Source organism: Protopterus annectens, chromosome 6.part0 (genome assembly GCF_019279795.1).
Source record: "Protopterus annectens isolate FY-2018-M chromosome 6.part0, PAN1.0, whole genome shotgun sequence".
NCBI classification, from domain to species: Eukaryota; Metazoa; Chordata; order Ceratodontiformes; family Protopteridae; genus Protopterus; species Protopterus annectens.
This window is the reverse complement of record NC_056737.1, coordinates 1,954,821,302-1,954,840,178: the sequence shown is the minus strand read 5'-3', so window position 1 is coordinate 1,954,840,178 and position 18,877 is coordinate 1,954,821,302.

Below are 18,877 nucleotides of genomic sequence, written 5' to 3'. Positions count from 1 at the left end.
GGCTTAGTTTTTGGTGTCACTCCTGTGGGATGCAGTATATATCAGCATGGAAAGATATGGTTAATAAATATGCCAAGGATGTTCCACCCTGGGCTTTTAGATATTGGCTAAAACTTTATTCACCCCCTTAGAGACATTTTAGGTGATATCAAAATGACAATACTACTAACATAACAAAAAAAAAAAAAAAAAAAAAAAAAAACTCAAAGCACCTTAAGGTGCTACTGCCAGATACTAGGAGCCTAAACAAGAAATTTACACTCTACAAGTTCTCGTCACTCTGCAGAATGCAGACATCAGTGCTGTTACTGGGACTTGGTTTAAAGCCAAAGAAAGTCCTCCACAGTTCAAGGCTAGAGTGTCTTTCACACATTTTAGACTACCAACAACATAGACAGGGGCTAAAGGTGGAGGTGCCTCGATCCACTTTAGCAACAAATACAACTCCAGGTTAGTTAAACATGATGATGCCTTAGAATTCATCTATGTCCACTTCTCCATAGAAAATGTTCTGTACCATGTCCTGCCCAGCTACATGTTAACCTCTATGACCAATGAAGCACTCAACTCATAGTTGGACCTGCTGGAGGCACTCAACATTCAACCAAATGCCCTGTTCATGGAAGACATTAACTACCCTTCTACAGATTGAAAAACATACACTGCCCTAGCTCACAGGCACATTTCCTGGACTTTGTCAGCAGAAACACCCTGTACCAGATAGTGCTCACTCCATCCAAGGGATCTAGCATATTGGATCCAGTACTCATCAACATGGGAACATTACACCTCCATGTCATACTCTCATTAGAGAGGTCAGACCACAAAGGTGTCTGTTTCTCAAAACTGACCCAGAAAAAACAACTAAACAGTCATGGTTAGGAACTATTCTAAAGCTAACTACATCCTATTAAGTGACAGTCTGTCAAATCTCAAGGCTCCCACAAACCCTGAGAACACAACTGCCTGTGCAGAATTGTTTATGGAAACTTTGTAAAATGTAAATGACTGCATTGAGTCTATTATCCCTTCCAGAAGCAACACCAGACCTAACACAAAAGACAAACATCACTGGTGGGGTCCTAACCTAAACGGGGTATATAACAAAAGAAAAAGTCATGGCAAAAATCAAAAAGACCAACACTCACAGAGAAAAGAGCTCACTGATTCAACTACATTAAAAACTAAGAGGCCTAATAAGGTCAAACAATGCCAATTAAAAGTCAAGATGGCCTCTTAGGCTAAGGGAAATCACAAGATCTTCTTCAGCTATGTCAGGAACCATAAAGGTGGCACACAGCAGTGTGCAGAACAGATAGTAAATGGCATAACCTTCATTTACCAGGGTGACATAACAAATCTTCCAGCTGATACATTTAGCCCTAGCTTCATTCTTCACTCCTCACTCCCCTCACTGTGCACTATGAAATCTCTTCAAGCATACCTATTCAACTATCAACAGAGAGCAGGTACTGGCTGTACTTGCTAAAGCCAGAAACATTACTTTAATGGGTCCCAACAATATCCCCTCTTAAATATCTTCAAACATGACCTAGCAAGATCACTAGAGGCACACTTCAGCTACAGCCTTAAATCAAAAATCAAGTTAGGTACTAAGGGAATGGAGGGCCACACCAGTCTTCCCTCTCCACATCGGTAGGCTATCAACCAACCCCAGGAACTACGGACCCATCAGTCTGACAAGTCTAATATACAAAGCCATGGAACAGATTATAATGGAAATGATCTAGAAGGACATTGGCAACATACAGACACTGGACCCCTATCAGTTTGGCTTTGTTAAGGGAAGGGTTTGCCCACTCAACCTGATAGACTTCTTTGAGAGGGTTACCAAAGCTATGGATGAGGGAGAAGTGGTGCACACTGCTTATCTTAACCTGGCCAAGGCATTTTGTATAGTACCCCACTCAAGTACTGTTGACAAACTCGCAGAACTGGACATAAATCCCTACAAAACTCACTGGATTGCTGGCTCCTTCATAGATAGGACCCAAGAAGTCAAGAATGGTGAAACCACTTCTACCAGGAGACCCATGACCACCAGAATACCCTAGGGCTCTGTGTTGTAACTGTTCCTGCTTGGTATCTACTTCTAGGGAGTCAAGGCTATTGTCGAGGGCCTCTGGCTCACCAAGTTCATAGATGACTGTAAACTGGGAGCTATCACAGTTTCCTACCATGACATCAACATCTTAAAATAGGATCTGACACAAAGAAATGATAGGTGTCAGAGATGTGTATTAAAATTCATTATGAAGAAATACATTATTGTGCCTTTTGGGAAGCTATCCACCCAAACTAATTACTGCATTGATAAAACATCCCTAAATGTTAAGCCAGTAGTTAGGAATTTGAGAACATATGTAGACAGTAATTTGGCCTTCAACCAACACATAGCCAAGATAGTAAGAATATAATTTCTATGTCATCCATCTCATAAGAAAGGGTATGACATCCAGGTCCAAGGAAGCTATAGTACCACTCTACTCAGCCCTTAGCATAGCCATCATAAAATACAGTACTCCCTTTGGCATGTACCTAACCAGGCACTTGCAACAGTTTGAACACCCTCAAAGGTTTCTGACCAAGATAATACACGGTATGAATAACCTGTCCCATACAAATCGCCTTAATGCCCTACACAGTCTGAAATGGATCAATGAGAAGTTATCTTTGTCTGGCATATAACTAGGCATCTAAAGACCCCCTTTGGGGACCTTTTATACATCCACAAAGCAAACAGCACCAGGAACACAAGAGCCAAGAACCTGAACTTTTGCTATGGCATAATTAAAACATGCTAGAAAGGCCAATATGTGTCTCAAAAGATTCCTACAGTATGGAAAAGGCTCACCACCCATTTGAAACAGAGTTTATCCCTGACCCTTTTCAAGAAAGCCCTGATTATTGGATGGAAAATCATAAATTCACCCCCCCTGTTCTGACCTTGATGTCTCTGACAGACAGATGCCGACAGTAAGTTAACTAATCTCAAATTAACATACCCCTCCGCATAACCATTACCTACCACTTTGCTAACATACTCCCACCATATAGGCATCCAATGTACTTGAGAACAAAACTGGGTTGGGTTGCATAGCTAGCCTTATAAAAACTCTGGTCATCGATAGCCTATTACAAACCTGTGAACTTATATGTACATGCACACACACACACACACACACACACACACACACACACACACACACACACACACACACACACACACATACACACACACACACACATATATATATATATATATATATATATATATATATATATATATATAGAGAGAGAGAGAGAGAGAGAGTGAGTGTTATGAATAGTGAGATCATGTCCTTGTAATCCTTTTAGACAAAAAAAAACATGGGTTTGGTTTTGTGACTACTGAGATACAGTCCTAGAAGTGCCTAACCTTGGAGTGTTTGAATGGTATGTGCTATGCAGTCTAGAACCTGACAGTCACAGTGTTGCCTCTAAGCACAACCGTAGAATCATCAACATACTGAACACATCTGGCATCAACAGAGTATCACACCATCTTTTTGATGACTATAGCTAAGACTAAGAGACCAAACATTGAGTTCTATGAAACTCACACATCACGTCAATAAGCAGACTCTACGTTACCTACAAGAGAGCTAATAAGCCATCTGTAGGCACTTAGCATAAGTCTAGGTGAAGATGCTGAATGCATCAAATATGCCTTAGAGATGTCTAAGTACAGTGATCCAAAAACACTGCCTCACTTCAGATATATGCAGATATACTAGGATGAGTCAAGCAGAGCTTGACCTGGGCAACAAACATGTTTAAGGGCACATTGTTTTTCAAATACAATTTTTTTAATTAATGAGGTGTAGTGCCATGAGTATTTTTAAGGCCACATTGTTTGCTGGATGAGAGATGATTACACCATAAGAGGCCAATTCCAGACTGAAAGCACTCTATCTTCTTTGACTGATTGTTTGATTACTATTGACACAGACTAGATTATGGACCTGTTTGATTTTTTTCAGAAATTCTGAGGGTGAATCATTGGTGGAGACTAAGATGATTTTCAATTTGCATAGTACATTATTAGCTGTGCATGGTATAAGAGTTTGAAATATAATAAAGGGCATTTCCACTGTGATTTTTGAAATAATGGTGAGTCAACAATCATTAGAAGCAAGTCTAGAGAGGGAGTGACAGTGCTCACATGATGAAGCTAAAGAAATATGTTCAAGTAATTTTATTCAATTTTTTAAAGCAATAATTAATAAATTTTACAGATCAAATAAGAATAAATTGAATGAACTATTTACAGAATGTACAATGGCCTCAAAACAAATGAAGACAAAAGGGGTGCAAGCATAGTTACACAGACAACTATTACACATTTTTAAACAAAGACTAAAACAAAAATATAATGTTGACTTCTTGCTTTCTCTCTTCTTATGAAGGTAAAGTTGTAACCGTTTTAAGTGTCTCACTTAGAGACAGAACTTTCTCCCAAGCATTATTGATCCATTTCCTAGGAAATATTCTCATTTCCTTGGCTTTGATTTCCAACAGTGCTACCTCATTCTATAACAGAACTTTTGAACATGTTGGATCACCACATGTTAAAATATAAAAAGCTTCGCTTGAAAGTTGAATATTTCCAAGAATGTTTGAAATTTGAAATAGTGCCTAAAGGTCTTAGGTTCTGGAGATACCCTACTGCCTGGACCAAGTTTCCATCAAGAATTAATTAAGCTTTTCAACCAACAAGGACTGGCCTTGCTACAAACCATGGTGAAGCATTATACATTGAGCATAAAAGGTCTCAAACCTATTATAGAATCTATTGACATGCAAATCAAAGAACATCAGGATTTTTTAAGATATCAGTATGAATATCAGTGCTGCTTTCACAGCGTTGAACAACATTTGGTTAACATAAGAGCAAATAAAATTAAGAAACTCTGGAGAGATCAGCTACAATATGAAGCAGGAACAGCGTATCCTTTACCACCAGTCTCACAGGCATGGGCTAATCAACAAACCACTAAGTCTAGAATTAATCCCAACTTAGGTAATGCACCTCTTGAGGAGGATGAACAACAAGAAGAAGTGCATAACACTCATACAGGAGACCAGCAGGATGATAGTATTAGAAGGAGTGAGAGAATAAGGGAACAAAATAATAACAATAACAATAATAATAACAATATTGCTAATAATGAGGCAAGGAATAATCAGCATTCCTCCACTACTAATTCCAAACAGGGTTTTCCTCGGCGCAGTCAGAGGAAACAATGTAACAGGAGGAAGAATCACAATTACAAGAGATAACACCATTAAATATACAGCATGATGCATTGATAGTAGTGATGAACACGCAACAGGATTTTACAGTATATAACTTTTCATCATTCCACGTCACAGAGGAATTGGCTAACATTTTATCTAGGGGTTTAACCTTTGTACCCACTCGCAGAATGAATGTAGCACAAGCAATTTGTGACGTGAAGTTATTTGTTAGAAAGTTGAATTTAAAACAACTTTTAGGCACTCAACAGCTAACAAGTAACAACTTTAGAGTGGCTAGTTGTTATAATCCACCTTTAAATAACACATTACACACATTTGAGAAAATGTGTGAATTAGATCTGAGGAAGTTAAATGAAGAAAGGAGGAATTACACATATAATATGAATAAAGATGAGAAGGACAATATAGATTTACTATTGTCAGCTAATGTTAGGGTAATGAATCCGGACAAGGGTGGGGGTTAGTGATTTTGGACACACTGGATTATAATAGGAAAATTAAACCACTTCTATCAACAGACACCTATGAGGTTTCTTCACTTAATGAGTATAATAAATCTGTTCAATTTATTAAAAGCTTTTTAAATGAATTATTCATTGAGGCTAGAATAGATTTACAGACCTTTAATTATTTAACAATAGAAGCTCCAAGAGTACCTTCCATATTCGGTGTGCCAAAGATTCACAAGAATATTTTAGACCCACCCTTTAGACCAGTTGTGAATGGTAGAAGATCTTCCACTTATGCTTGCGCCAAATTAGTTGACAGCATTTTGAAAAAATATGCAGTAATGGATGAGCGGATAGTGAAGGATTCATGGGCATTCTTAGAATGAATTAATAATTTGGATTTCCAGCAAGAGTATAATTGTATTACTGTTGATGTGAGAGAGTTATATACTAGCATACCACATCAGTTAGGCATCGACTGGGTAATAACAAATTTGCAACACAAGAATGCCCCAGTTGATGAAATATCTTTAGTGCGTGAATTATTGGATGTCATCTTATCATATAACTTTGTTCTCTTTGACAACCAGTATTATGTGCAAAAGAAAGGAGTTGCTATGGGATCCCCTTGTGGCTCCAGTTTTGCTAATCTGGTAATGTCAACTTGGGAAAATGAGTTAGTGTTTGACAACAATTTTCTTAAAAGAGTAATTAAATTCTATGTCAGATTTATAGATGATATCTTTATGTTGATTCAGGGTAATGAGGAGGTAGCAATTAAAATAATTAACATTTTTAATCAAAACACACAATTTTTACAATTCACGTACAACTACAACTCAGATTGTATTCCATATCTGGATGTAATGTTGAGTAAGAACATGCAGCTTAAAGTGTATGAAGCTAACATTCACAGAAAACCCACACATTACAATAAATTGTTACACTTCTCTAGTGCTCATCCTCTGCATCAGAAAAAGTCGGTGGTAAAAGGTCAGCTAGTTAGGGCTTCACAAATGATAACCACTGAGGACAGATTCAAAAAGGAATGTTTAAATTTAAAACAAATGTTTTTAAACAGAGCATATCCCATCTGTCTAGTGGAATCATTAATTGAAGAAGTTAGATTTAAAAGAATAACTGGGTATTTTAAACCTATTCTGAAGCAGCAGATCTTTAACAATGCGGTTAATGGTGTTTCACCAATGGTTGTTGCTAGGCCTAATGTCGTGATACAATCTGACAATGTAGATTTTAATTTAGCATGTATTTTGAGATTCTCACTTGACTTTATTGCCATTAAAGACATATTAATGAAGAACTGGGCTATTTTAAATGATGACCACACATTAAAGTCTAAATTTGGTAATGTTCCCAAAGTTATATGGAAAAAAGGTACCAACTTTAAGGAATTGTTTAATAGGAACAATTTCTGCACAGCATCGCATTCTAAAGTAGGCATGATGCAATGTGACAATTGTCCCTTTTGCCTCCATATGATTTCAGGTTCAAAAATAGTAATTAATGGGGTAAATATTAACATCAAAGGCAAATTTAATTGTAGCTCAAAAGGAGTTGTATATCTAGCAACCTGCCAATGTTGTCCCTGTTTTTATATAGGGAAAACAGAGCGCAGGTTAAGAGATAGAGTTTATGAACATATGAGATGTATTAATTTACAGAAAGAAGAAAACGCTCTGGCTAGACACATTATGGACCATCCTGAGCATAAATTTTTCTTCAGGGTGATTCATCAAACTAAACAGAAAATAAGAGGAGGTCCATTAAATTTACTTTTAGAAAAAAATGAACTCCTATGGCAGCTCAAGCTTAATGCCTTTACATACCCAGGTCTTAACGAAAAATGCTCATTAATGTTCATATTAAAGCTCAAAAGTTTAGAAAGGTAATTTAGTCATTGACAGTTTATCATCAGATTTTAATACTATTCATTAATATTGATTATTATTATAGTGAAGTTTGTTATTTAGTCAGAATTTACTCTCAATTTTTACATTCATATTTATGCATATATACATATTCACACTTTCATATATATATATTTACATTTATAACAAAGCAAAAAAAGGCCACACTTTACTTGAAAGAGTTTATGACTTGTGTTCCGGAAGAGGACTTTTATTCCTGTGACGTGGTGAGAATTGATAACTGAAACCAGTTGAACTGCCATTAGGTACCCACACTTTTATGACTGTTTTTGTTTTATATTTACATTTATGTTTACATTTATTTTTTCTTATGAGAGACTTCAGGGTTAGTCTGTTTCATGTTCATTGCTGTATTATTGTGTATTTTCGCAATGTCTCACTTATATTCTAATTAATTAAGTTTTACAGATCTAATTATTAGTTTTGACAATATATGTATAACATAACACATATATTTTTGATTTTTGAAAGTTTTGATATTTTGTTATTTAGTAATAATTTTAATTTTTATTTTTAATCAAGGTGGTGTAAGTAGTTTTTATTATTGGGCATAGATAACCTCTTTACATCATATTTAATATGTCTCTTAGCTTAGCTATACATTGTATTAGTGTAAAGAGCCTGTCACTTTAAATATTTGAACTAGGAGCATCAGTTTTTAAAAATTTGGCAGGCTCTGCATTTATATATATGAAGAGCTATGTAGTGGCTAATGTTCGTCTTTTTGTCGTTTTGTTTTCTGAAGAAGTCCAACCAGTGCAGTGGACGAAAAACGTTTGTTATAAAGATTTTCATAAAGACTTTCAATGTTTAAAGATATTAAAAGCGTATTTCCGCAACTTTCGCCTTAGCGGTTTTGGTTTTCATTTCAGTGTGTTTTGAAAGTTTAGTAGTGCTACCTCCTTCAACAGAGTTAGAACATCATCAAGTGATGGAATGATGGGGAAGTTCCATTTTCTTGTGATACATTTTTTTGAAACTGTCATTGTAGTCCAAAAAAGATAAAGGTCTTTCCTTTTCATTACAGTGGTTTCATTTATATTCAGGAGAATTAAGGACTTTGACAAAGTGAAAAAAAATCAGTAAAAATGGCTTGCAAAAATTCACCAATATCTTCCCAGAATTTCTTTATATGAGAGCATTCATATATAATATGAGACCAGTCAGCATTGTATTTTAGAGAACACCTCCAATATAGTATTAAATTAGAATTATTAAATCTAGCTATTCTGTTGGGAGTATAAAAGGCTCTATGTAGAAACTTCCATGCAAAGATTTTCCAACTTTGTATATTTGAAGTTAACTTAATAGAATATAAAACATCAATTTTTGGTCTCATTTAATAACAATAAAGGATAATCTTTAGTGATAAACTTCCAGAATTTCTGGTTAGATTTTATTTTATAATTAATGATAATTTTATATAGCGTTGAATTTAAATTTATCCAGTTAAAGTCTCTATATATTATTTCATATAAGCAAAATATAAATTTAGGCATGGATTTAAATAAAGAGTTGTTTATTGTTCTGCATAGATCTTGTGCATAAGGTATTTGGCTATTAAGAGCTAACCTGTCAATATTTGATAAATTAAATATGCTGATTAACTGGTTTACATCAATGACTGTCAGATTTTCCGTACATTGGTACCAACAAGTGAAACTGTTCCCTTTCCATGAGTTAAGAGTATCTATGGGAATGTTATTGAAAAAGTTTTTTGTAATTTTAAAGGGAGTTAATAGCTGAAGCCATAATTTAATGTCAATATTATTGTTTACAAAGCTTCAGAAAGTGTTGTAGATGTAATTTATATAATTTAGACTGGTAGGTTTAGTAGAATTGTATTGCAAATTAATACAAATAATATACCAGAGTTTATTTTTCTGTTCAATCAGTTGTAATTTTTTTGCTAATTTACTTTCTTCTTGAAAAATAGCAGTATGTAACATTTTCCATGTGGAAGAAAACATTGGATCTACCCAATTTATCACTGTTTTGAAAATGGAAGCTTTAATATAAGATTCTAGATCAAGGAAGTTTATGCCTTCCATTTCCCAAGGCCTAATATAATTTAGAAAAGCTATCCTGTTTTTTGGGGGGGTACCAAAGGAAGTTTATAAAAAATGTATTTAATTCTTTTAAAATGTTTTTATTAGGAATTATATGGATAGCTAGTGCAATGTAATTTACCTTAGGGAGAAGTACCATCTTTATTAACTGCAATCTATCTTCAAATGTTAGATACAATTTATTCCATTTTCCCATTAGTGACTTAAGGGTATTCAGGGTATTATTGTAATTTGTGGATAGAGTTAATAATAACTTTTCACATAAAACAATCCCTGAATAATTTAAAGAGGAAACCTGTTGCCCAATTATTTGATTTATGTTAGTATTAGAGTTATTTTTATTATTTAACAATATATGGTTCAATTTAGAAGCATTCATTTTTAAGCCTGAGATATGATGAAATGTTTAAGCTAACTAATTTAATTCATACAGTGACTCATCTGAATTTAATAAGATGAGTAGAATATTGTCAGCAAAAAGCATTATTTTGGAGTTAAATTGATTAAAAATGGCAATACCTTTAATTCTGGGGTTTAATCGAATTGCAGAGGAAAAAAGTTTGATTGCTAATGCAAACAGTATTGCAGACATGGGGCATCCTTGTTTGGTACCCTTAGTAATGTTAATTGCTTCTAATGTGAATGGGCCTAATTTTGCATATGCCAAACTGTCTCTATGAATATCCTTTATTAAAGTAATGAATTGTGTGGGGAAATCATATATTTGCAGAATTTTCTAAAGGTAATTCCAATTTTGTGAATCAAATGCTTTTTCAATATGTAATGTGACTATAAGGGCTTCGGTTTTGTCTCTGTCTAAAAGGTCTACAGTGGTTAGAATTCTTTGTATGTTATCATGGGTGTATCTATTATGAATAAAACTCATTTGATCTTTAATAATGATTTAAGTTAGAGAAGTTTTGATCCTATTGACCAGAATAGACAAGAAAATTTTATAGTCATTATTAAGGAGTGAAATAGGTCTATATGAACTACATAAGTTGGGATTTTTGTTTTCCTTTAAAATAGGTGTAATCAATGAATATCTCCATGAAGGTGGAATTATGCCTTGTGAATATGTTTCATTTAGTGCTTTTTGTAGTATTGTTATGACAGAAGTTGGGAATAATTTATAAATTTCTATAATAATTCCATCTATGCCTGGGACTTTATTATTTTTACCTTCTTTGATTTTTTTCATTAATTTCTTTGAGTGTAATTTGTTTTTGAATGTTTATGCTTAAGCTCTCTGGTATTTTATTTAAATTTGAGAAATATAGGCACATGTTTGTATTGTTGTGTGGAGAATCATTGTTATTGTAGTGTTTAGTAAAATTAAATTTAAAAGCTTCAAATATGTCACTTATATCTGAAACATTTTTCTTATTTTTCCCTTCATGAATTAAATTTGTAATATTGTTTCCATTGAAATGCCTTTTTAATCTCATTCCTAGGTTATGCATATATTTGGGGGAGACCGAGTAAGAATTTAATTTTAATATTTCTAAGGCCAAATTGATTTTATGCATTAAAATATCATTATATTTTTTATTTAATTACCCAGTTTCTTTTTTTTTTTTTGCAACTAGATCTTCCATAATCTTTATTTTAGTTTCTATGATTTGTTTTTGGATATTAACTAGTTCTGATTCCCATTCCTTTACTTTATTGTTACACCAGGAAATAATTTTACCATAAAGATATGCCTTTAGGAAATCCCATAAAATAACTATATTTATGTCACTAGTATTATTTGTATCTAAGAAATATTTTATTTCCAAATATAACCATGGCTTAAACTCTTTTAATTTAGTGAAATATGCTGCAATTATTTTGGTAAATGTCAGTCTCTTAAAATCCATTTGAATTTTGAGAATAAGTGAGTTATGGTCAGACAGGGGACAGGGTATTATAGAAGAGTGTGATATTTTCATTTTTAAATATTGGGATAGATATATTTTATCAGTTCTCGTATTAGTATTGAATCTATAGTTACTATGGGAAAATAGTAATGCATTTTCATTTTTAAGACTAAATGAGTCTAATAACTGCAAATTATCTATCCATTTTTTAAGAGTTCTCCCTGTAGATGTAATATGGAAGGGTTTTTAATTTGTGGTCTCTTGACTATCAAGAATACAATTAAATTCCCCTCCCAAAATTAAGTTACATTTTGAGGTCTTATTAATAAGTTCTACGTGCTTCTAAACTGTTCCTACTCCTATACCTGGAAACCAATACAGATTCACCAAAGTCCAAATTCTGTTACTATATCTTATTATTACTATTGATAAAAAAAATCCTTATCTTCATAATTATATAGAATCTGAGGATTGGTAACATTTTTCTTCCATAATATTAATACTTCTCTGTTTTTTTTACTGTATGATGAGTTAGATAGCTTTAGGAAATCATTTGGATTCCAAGTAAGGTTATCATTAGCTTTAAAGAGGGTTTCCTGTAAAAATACCACTTGTGCTTTATTTACCTTTAGGTATGTAAGTAAGGTAGACCTTTTCCTTGGGTTAGTTAAACCATTTATATTTAATGAGAGTAGTACTATGTCCATCTAGTTGATTTATTACTGAAAAGTTTTTGATTGGAAATAATGACAAGATATTTTATTATTAATTTGTTGTGTAACTTCCATATATTTATTAAGTCGAATAAATAGATTATTAATTCCTTCTGAATTATATAAATTAGAATCTAAAGGAGGCCAAAAAGGAAAACAAATAGGTGTGCAGTACTTAATCTTATACAAATGTATAAACAGATACTTAGAATAATCATTTAACAAACATGGAATGAATAACATTCCCAATCTGAGAGAACTAAAAGGTTCAGTCAGATTAACCCTCATTGCTAAGAATGAACCAAACATTAATGAGAAGTTAGAGGCTCCATCGTATGTTATTATGGAGATTACATTCAAATCAACCCAAGTATATACAGCTAGTTTGATCAATGACACACTTGAATATGTGCTTGTTATAAAGATACACTTAATATAGAGTTCAGGCATTACATTTTGTCACAAATTACACTGTGTGTAATAAATGGGGTATGCAATTCCATTTTGATCAGGTATTCAATAATATAAATAAAATATCCCGAAAGATATTTGATAATCTAGTTTCCTTTCATCATTCATGAGTTTCTGAATAATGACCAATTCATTCAATAACTGTCTTATAAACTAAACTATGGTCAGTGTTGTGAGATTAGTTTACAATAGTATCAACTATGAATCCAGTGAATCATACCATTTCTGTAATCTACCTTCACTCTGATGAGTTTAAGAACTATAGTATTCTGTGTGTGTATATATATATATATATATATATATATATATATATATATATATATATATATATATATATAAACTTCAATGCATACATAAATGCTTTTCAGAATGATGCTATACAAAGAAGTTGTAAGTAAGAGCTCGACATCATGTTTATTACATTACCGTGAACTGCAATAGAAAGCTTGTTTGTTATTAAATCGATGCAAACCCTAAATAGTTTATTGCATATGATAAACCAAAAAAAAATCCTGTTTAAATAGGCAAAGTCATAGATTATTAGTTCACAGTCAAACCATATTAATTAGAAAAAAAAAGAAAGGCAATACAATTTAAGGCCACATCACAATAACTGAGTATTGACAATAGGTGTAACTTAAATGATTACAATTCTTAAAAGGCAGTTAAAATATTCATTCAGTCAGGTTCCTAGTATTGATTACTTACAACCTAGTCCATTTTCACTAAGAGAAATTCCAATAAGAGTAAAGTCTTGAAGCTTAAAATGTTTGTCTGAAACAGATAACATGTTACAGACTGTTCATTGTTTTGCACTCTACATCTACCATATCAAACTATAGTTTTATAATACAGGTATGAAGTTTCTCATAATATGTGCCTTTATATATACTAAGTATCATCTAAAACCTTACACATTCTTTTTCTTATCTAGTCATGTTGTTATTTTCTAATTCTTAACATATCTTTCCTTAATACTTTACTGAGGATGATAACATACAAGCATCCCAAAGTCTTATTCTTATTTATTTATTGACTAGGATGTGCACATTCATGAGAAACGTTAAGATATCTAAAAAATGGATCAGATGTTGAGTGTTTCAACTTTACTTTTTATGTTTGAATGTTTCCAAATGTATATATCTTGTTCATTTTATTTCTTTTTATCTAAGTTTCCTAATTAATTTATTTGTATATAATGAACAGTAATTATATATGATGTCCACTAGTAAATTAAACACTTTCATTCTATGTAAAATGTTCTTGCTATCCTTTCCTTCAAAACAACATATATTTAGTTAGTTATATTATTTAAAGGAAGTACAGTCTTAAATGAAGTACTGTCTCTTTAAGGCTATAAGGAAGTGTGTTGTGCTAGTGCATTAATGTCATATACTTGTGTCTACATAACCTCAAGTAGAGAGATAAAGCAGGACTTTAACAGAGTTCCTTCACTTGTTATAATGTTGTTCAGCATGCAAATAGACAGAACATCTAGCCTATATAGCACAATGTATTCCAAGGATTTCTCAACATATTTACAAAACGGAAGGTAAATATTTAAAAACAAAACAAAGTGATGTGTTTAAAGTATGTTCCTATGTGCTTAGACTGACTAGAAAACTGTAATGGATTAAATGAAACAGTTTAATTTGAAGATTTTATGATTTAATGTTAAAAGTCAGAAACGAGCATTCTGCATTCACATTAGTGCGTACAATACACTGGCAAGCTCGCAAAATGAACAGTGAAGATTTTCCTGCATGTCTCATGTACTGGAAGGGCTTCTCTTTCTTCTTCTTTTTTGAAAAAAAAAGATGTTTAACTGGAATTCATGACAGCGCTAGTTACAATAACATTTCAGAGTCTATGCATTGTCTGGGAAAAAAATAAGTCATATTTCAATACGAATGACTCAAATGAGTCAAGAACACATTTAAAACTTGAATATTATGCATATTACTTAACGATCTTTGTTTACTGGACTCAAGTTTATGTTATAGCCAATATTATACTACAAAGTACAATGTATATTAACTATTTCCTTCCCCACACATTGTTTTTTATACCTATCACAATCAAATGTAAAATAGTTGAATTAATTAAACTGTAGATATTAAGCTGCAGCATATACGATTAACCATTAAATCTGAAACATGTAAGTGAAATATTAATATTATTAAGAGGTAAATTGTAAAATGCTTCCAAAATAAATAGACAGTACCTATATTGTTACCTTTAGCATGGATTTTTAGTTTTAGTTGATTCTTTGAGAGATGCATTAGAAGGAATACTTTTTGAGTCAGTTCTTTGCTTTTATTTCTTTACATCAGTCCAATTATTTTTCTCAGGGGATCTTTTCAGAGATGTAGTCAAAGACCAGTCCATTTCCTCTCGAACTGTGATTATATTGTTGTTTTTAATGAAAGTTATTGCTTCCTCAATATCATTAAATGTCCTTATTTCATTTGAAGTAAAAATCCTTATTTTTGCAGAGTTTGCTAGTTGTGCTTTTATTTTGTTTTGCTTGAGTAACTTTACCAGTGGCCAGGCTTTCTTTCTCATTTCTAAAACTCTAGAGGAAAAGTCATTGTCAAATCTGATTAGATTTTGCTTGTACTTCAGTGGGGACCTTCTCCAAGCACATTTAAGAACAAGCTCTTTGTCAAGATAAGAAAGAAATTTAACCACGACTGACCTGGGTGTGGATGTTGATGATGAAGGGATGGGTTTCTCAATGGCTCTGTGAGCTCTTTCTATGCCATATGAGAATCCTTCTTTCAAATCAAGGATGTCCGGTAGCCATGAATTAAGGAAAAAGATGATATCATCACCTTCATACTTTTCTGGTAAACCAAAGATTCTCACATTGGTCCTCCTTTCTCTATTTTCCATATAATCTAACTTGTTAATAAGCCATTTATTCTGTTGCTGAAGAAAATCACCCTGGGTTTCATCCTCTTTAAGCCTTCCATCTAGATCAGATAAGGACTCTTCGATGTTTAATATTTTGATTTGATGCTGCTGAAGTAGCTCTTTGAAGGTTTCAGTTTGTCTATGACAACTTTCTTTCAAATTTTCTAAGTTGTCATTGAAACTGTCCATTTTGAAAGATAGCTCTTGTAGAGTTGAAGACATCAACTGAATTTCTTTCCTCTGAGTAGATTCTGCATGTGAATTCTTTGAACCAGTCATAATCCCAGGTCAGTTTGAAACTCCAGATATTTCTGACAGGAAATTTTTCAAGAAGATATTCCAGAGATTGCATGATGATAGTAAAAATATTGAAGTACAAGTTTTAACTATTTTTTCTAAGAAAAAATGATTATTTTCCTGTTATTTAAAGTAATTTTAAGGAGCTCTAAAAAGTGCTGCTTTCAGATTGCCATCTAGGCTCTGCCCAAGTTAAAGAAATTTGGATGGGCTGAGAGAACAGCTGAGCTGATAAATGGTAATCTAAAACTTTTTATTAATTTTTTTTTGTTTCTAATTGTTGTTATTCATCCATAAAACTGCTTCTTTTGGCAGAGCCTCCTAAATCCAACTATTGGGAGCTGCTGGATGAAAGTTTATTGTGTGTTTTCCTAATTGGTCTGTAGGCCTTGCTGTTGTAAAATTTGTTTTTCTGATTCTATATAAAGCCGTTGGTTATGTTAGGCTTCTCTCCATACAGAGGTGGTTAGCAGTGCCCCTTATAGATGCAAATGCTATCAAGCTAAAATTTTCCTTAGAATAACTGTCTCTGCAGCCTTCTGCATTGTGTGCAGAGCAACATCATATTCTTGGATAGCTGCAGTTCACACTGAGTATAGCACCCATTCTTCTCCTGTGTCCTATCATCCCAGTTCAGTTAAATATCCTCACTCTTTTCCCCTGACTAAATCCATAGTAAAAAAACTGAAACCACATATAGGTACTTTCCTGCTATCTCTGTGGCCAGCCTGGTGGACATGGGCATCCTGCGGCAATGTAGCAATTGTCTCCTGTATACTAACAACCACTTAATCCTGAAGCAAACAAACACAGTATGAGAGATGTAGTTACACTATGAAAATTCAGACACAACTCTCACATACTGACTAAACAAATGACAAACAGTCTGAACATATAAACCAACATATGCAGAGCTACTCACAACTTACCAAAAGCTCAAAGGCCTCCTGTACACTGCCATCAGAAACCACATGCAAATAAAACCAAGTCAATTCCAACCACTATACATAAAAATACATATCACAGTGTCTCCCCAAGCAAGCCCCTAAGGTGAAACATTACACATGTAAAAATCTTGGTCATAGAAGACTCCATCATAAGACACACAGATGCCTCCCTTACCAGGTAAGAGACGGTTAAAGTCAGTTGCCTGTCAGGGTCCAGGATTTGCCAGATTACACAGGCACTCAAGTCACTCAACCACAAGTACCAGTATAACTCGGTCATAGTTCATGTGGGTGTGAATAGCCTGAGATGTACCTCCCTGGACTATATGAAGAGAGAGATGACAGACCTCTCTATCACAGGCTGATACGAGCCTACCATTGAGCAGCATTCTACTCACACCAAGAATGAAACCACAATACAAAAACAAAATTATTTACTTCAATAATTGGCTTAGATACTGCTGTAATTCCAAGGGGATCCAGTATTTGTCAGCTTAGGACAGCATGATCGCCAGACTATGCTGCTTTGTCAGAGATGGTCTGCACCTGTCACTACTGGGCTTTTAAGTACTAGGCATGGCATTAGCCACACCCATATTGTCATTTTAGGCAGTGCTAAACCAGCAGACCTACCAATGTAACAAATTTTTCTAATCCCAAACTGAAGGTACTACTGCTTAGTGCTAGGAGTCTTACAAGAATCTGCACTCCCTGTAAGCTCTCCTTGACCTGGAGAATGCTGACATCTGTGCAGTTGCAGAGATGTGCTTCAAGGTTGTGGAAATCATCCCAGCAGTGCAAGGCTACAATGCCTATCACACATTCATATCACCCTCTAAAAGAAAAAACAAAAGGAGGAAGTGTTTCCATTTACCTAAAAAAGCAATCACACCTCTGGGTTGATCAAGCAGGATGACTCACTTGAGCTACTCCATGTCAGGTTGACTATTGGCAAAATCCCCCACTGTATCACCGCTTGCTACAGGTCCCTAACTGTGAACAATGAAAACCACTCCACATACATGAAGTTACTAGAATTACTTACCATTCAGCCCAACACACTACTCATGGGCGATTTAAACTACCCATCCATAAACTGGGAAACATACATGACCATTAACATGCAGGCTCAAAGATTCCTAGACTTTATCAATGCAAATGCTCTGGAACAACTGGTCTGCACTCCCACTAGGAGCTTAAATATCCTTGGCATATTACTCACAAACATGGGTGACTGTTGCACCCCCTACCAAGGTTAATGTCCTCATTGGTAAGATCATAAATTATTCTCCTTTGAAATAAGTGTAATGAAAGTACAATCATCAAACCCAACCCTAAAACCTTAAAGAATTTTTCCAAGGCAAATTACCTCCCTAACCTTGAAAACACAGATGGCAATGCAGAAGTACACATGAATGCCTTGTATCACCACTTAAACAACTGCATAGAAATTGCAGTACCTTACCAAATTACACCCAGGTCTAGCCAAAAAATCAAGTCACCCTGGTGGACCCACGACATAAATGGACTATACAGCAGAAGGAAGAAATTCCTGTTGAGATGTAAGTGGGAGGGTGCACAACAGTGAGAAAAAAATATTCATTAGTCTCAACGGGCAAATCAGAGAACTAGTCAAGTCTTCAAAAACTTAAATAGACTCCCAAGCAAAGGATAACCACAAAGCACTTTTTAGTTATGTGCGAAATCGTAAGGGAGACACTCAACGATGTGTTCAGCTGGCTGTAGATGGCACTACATAAACTCAGCCAGAAGAAATAGCAAACCTGCTGGCCGATAAATTCAACTCATAATCCACCCCCTCATCGGCACCAATCACTCCCCATAAAATACACCCTACCATTCCTTTGCCTCTTATCACAAA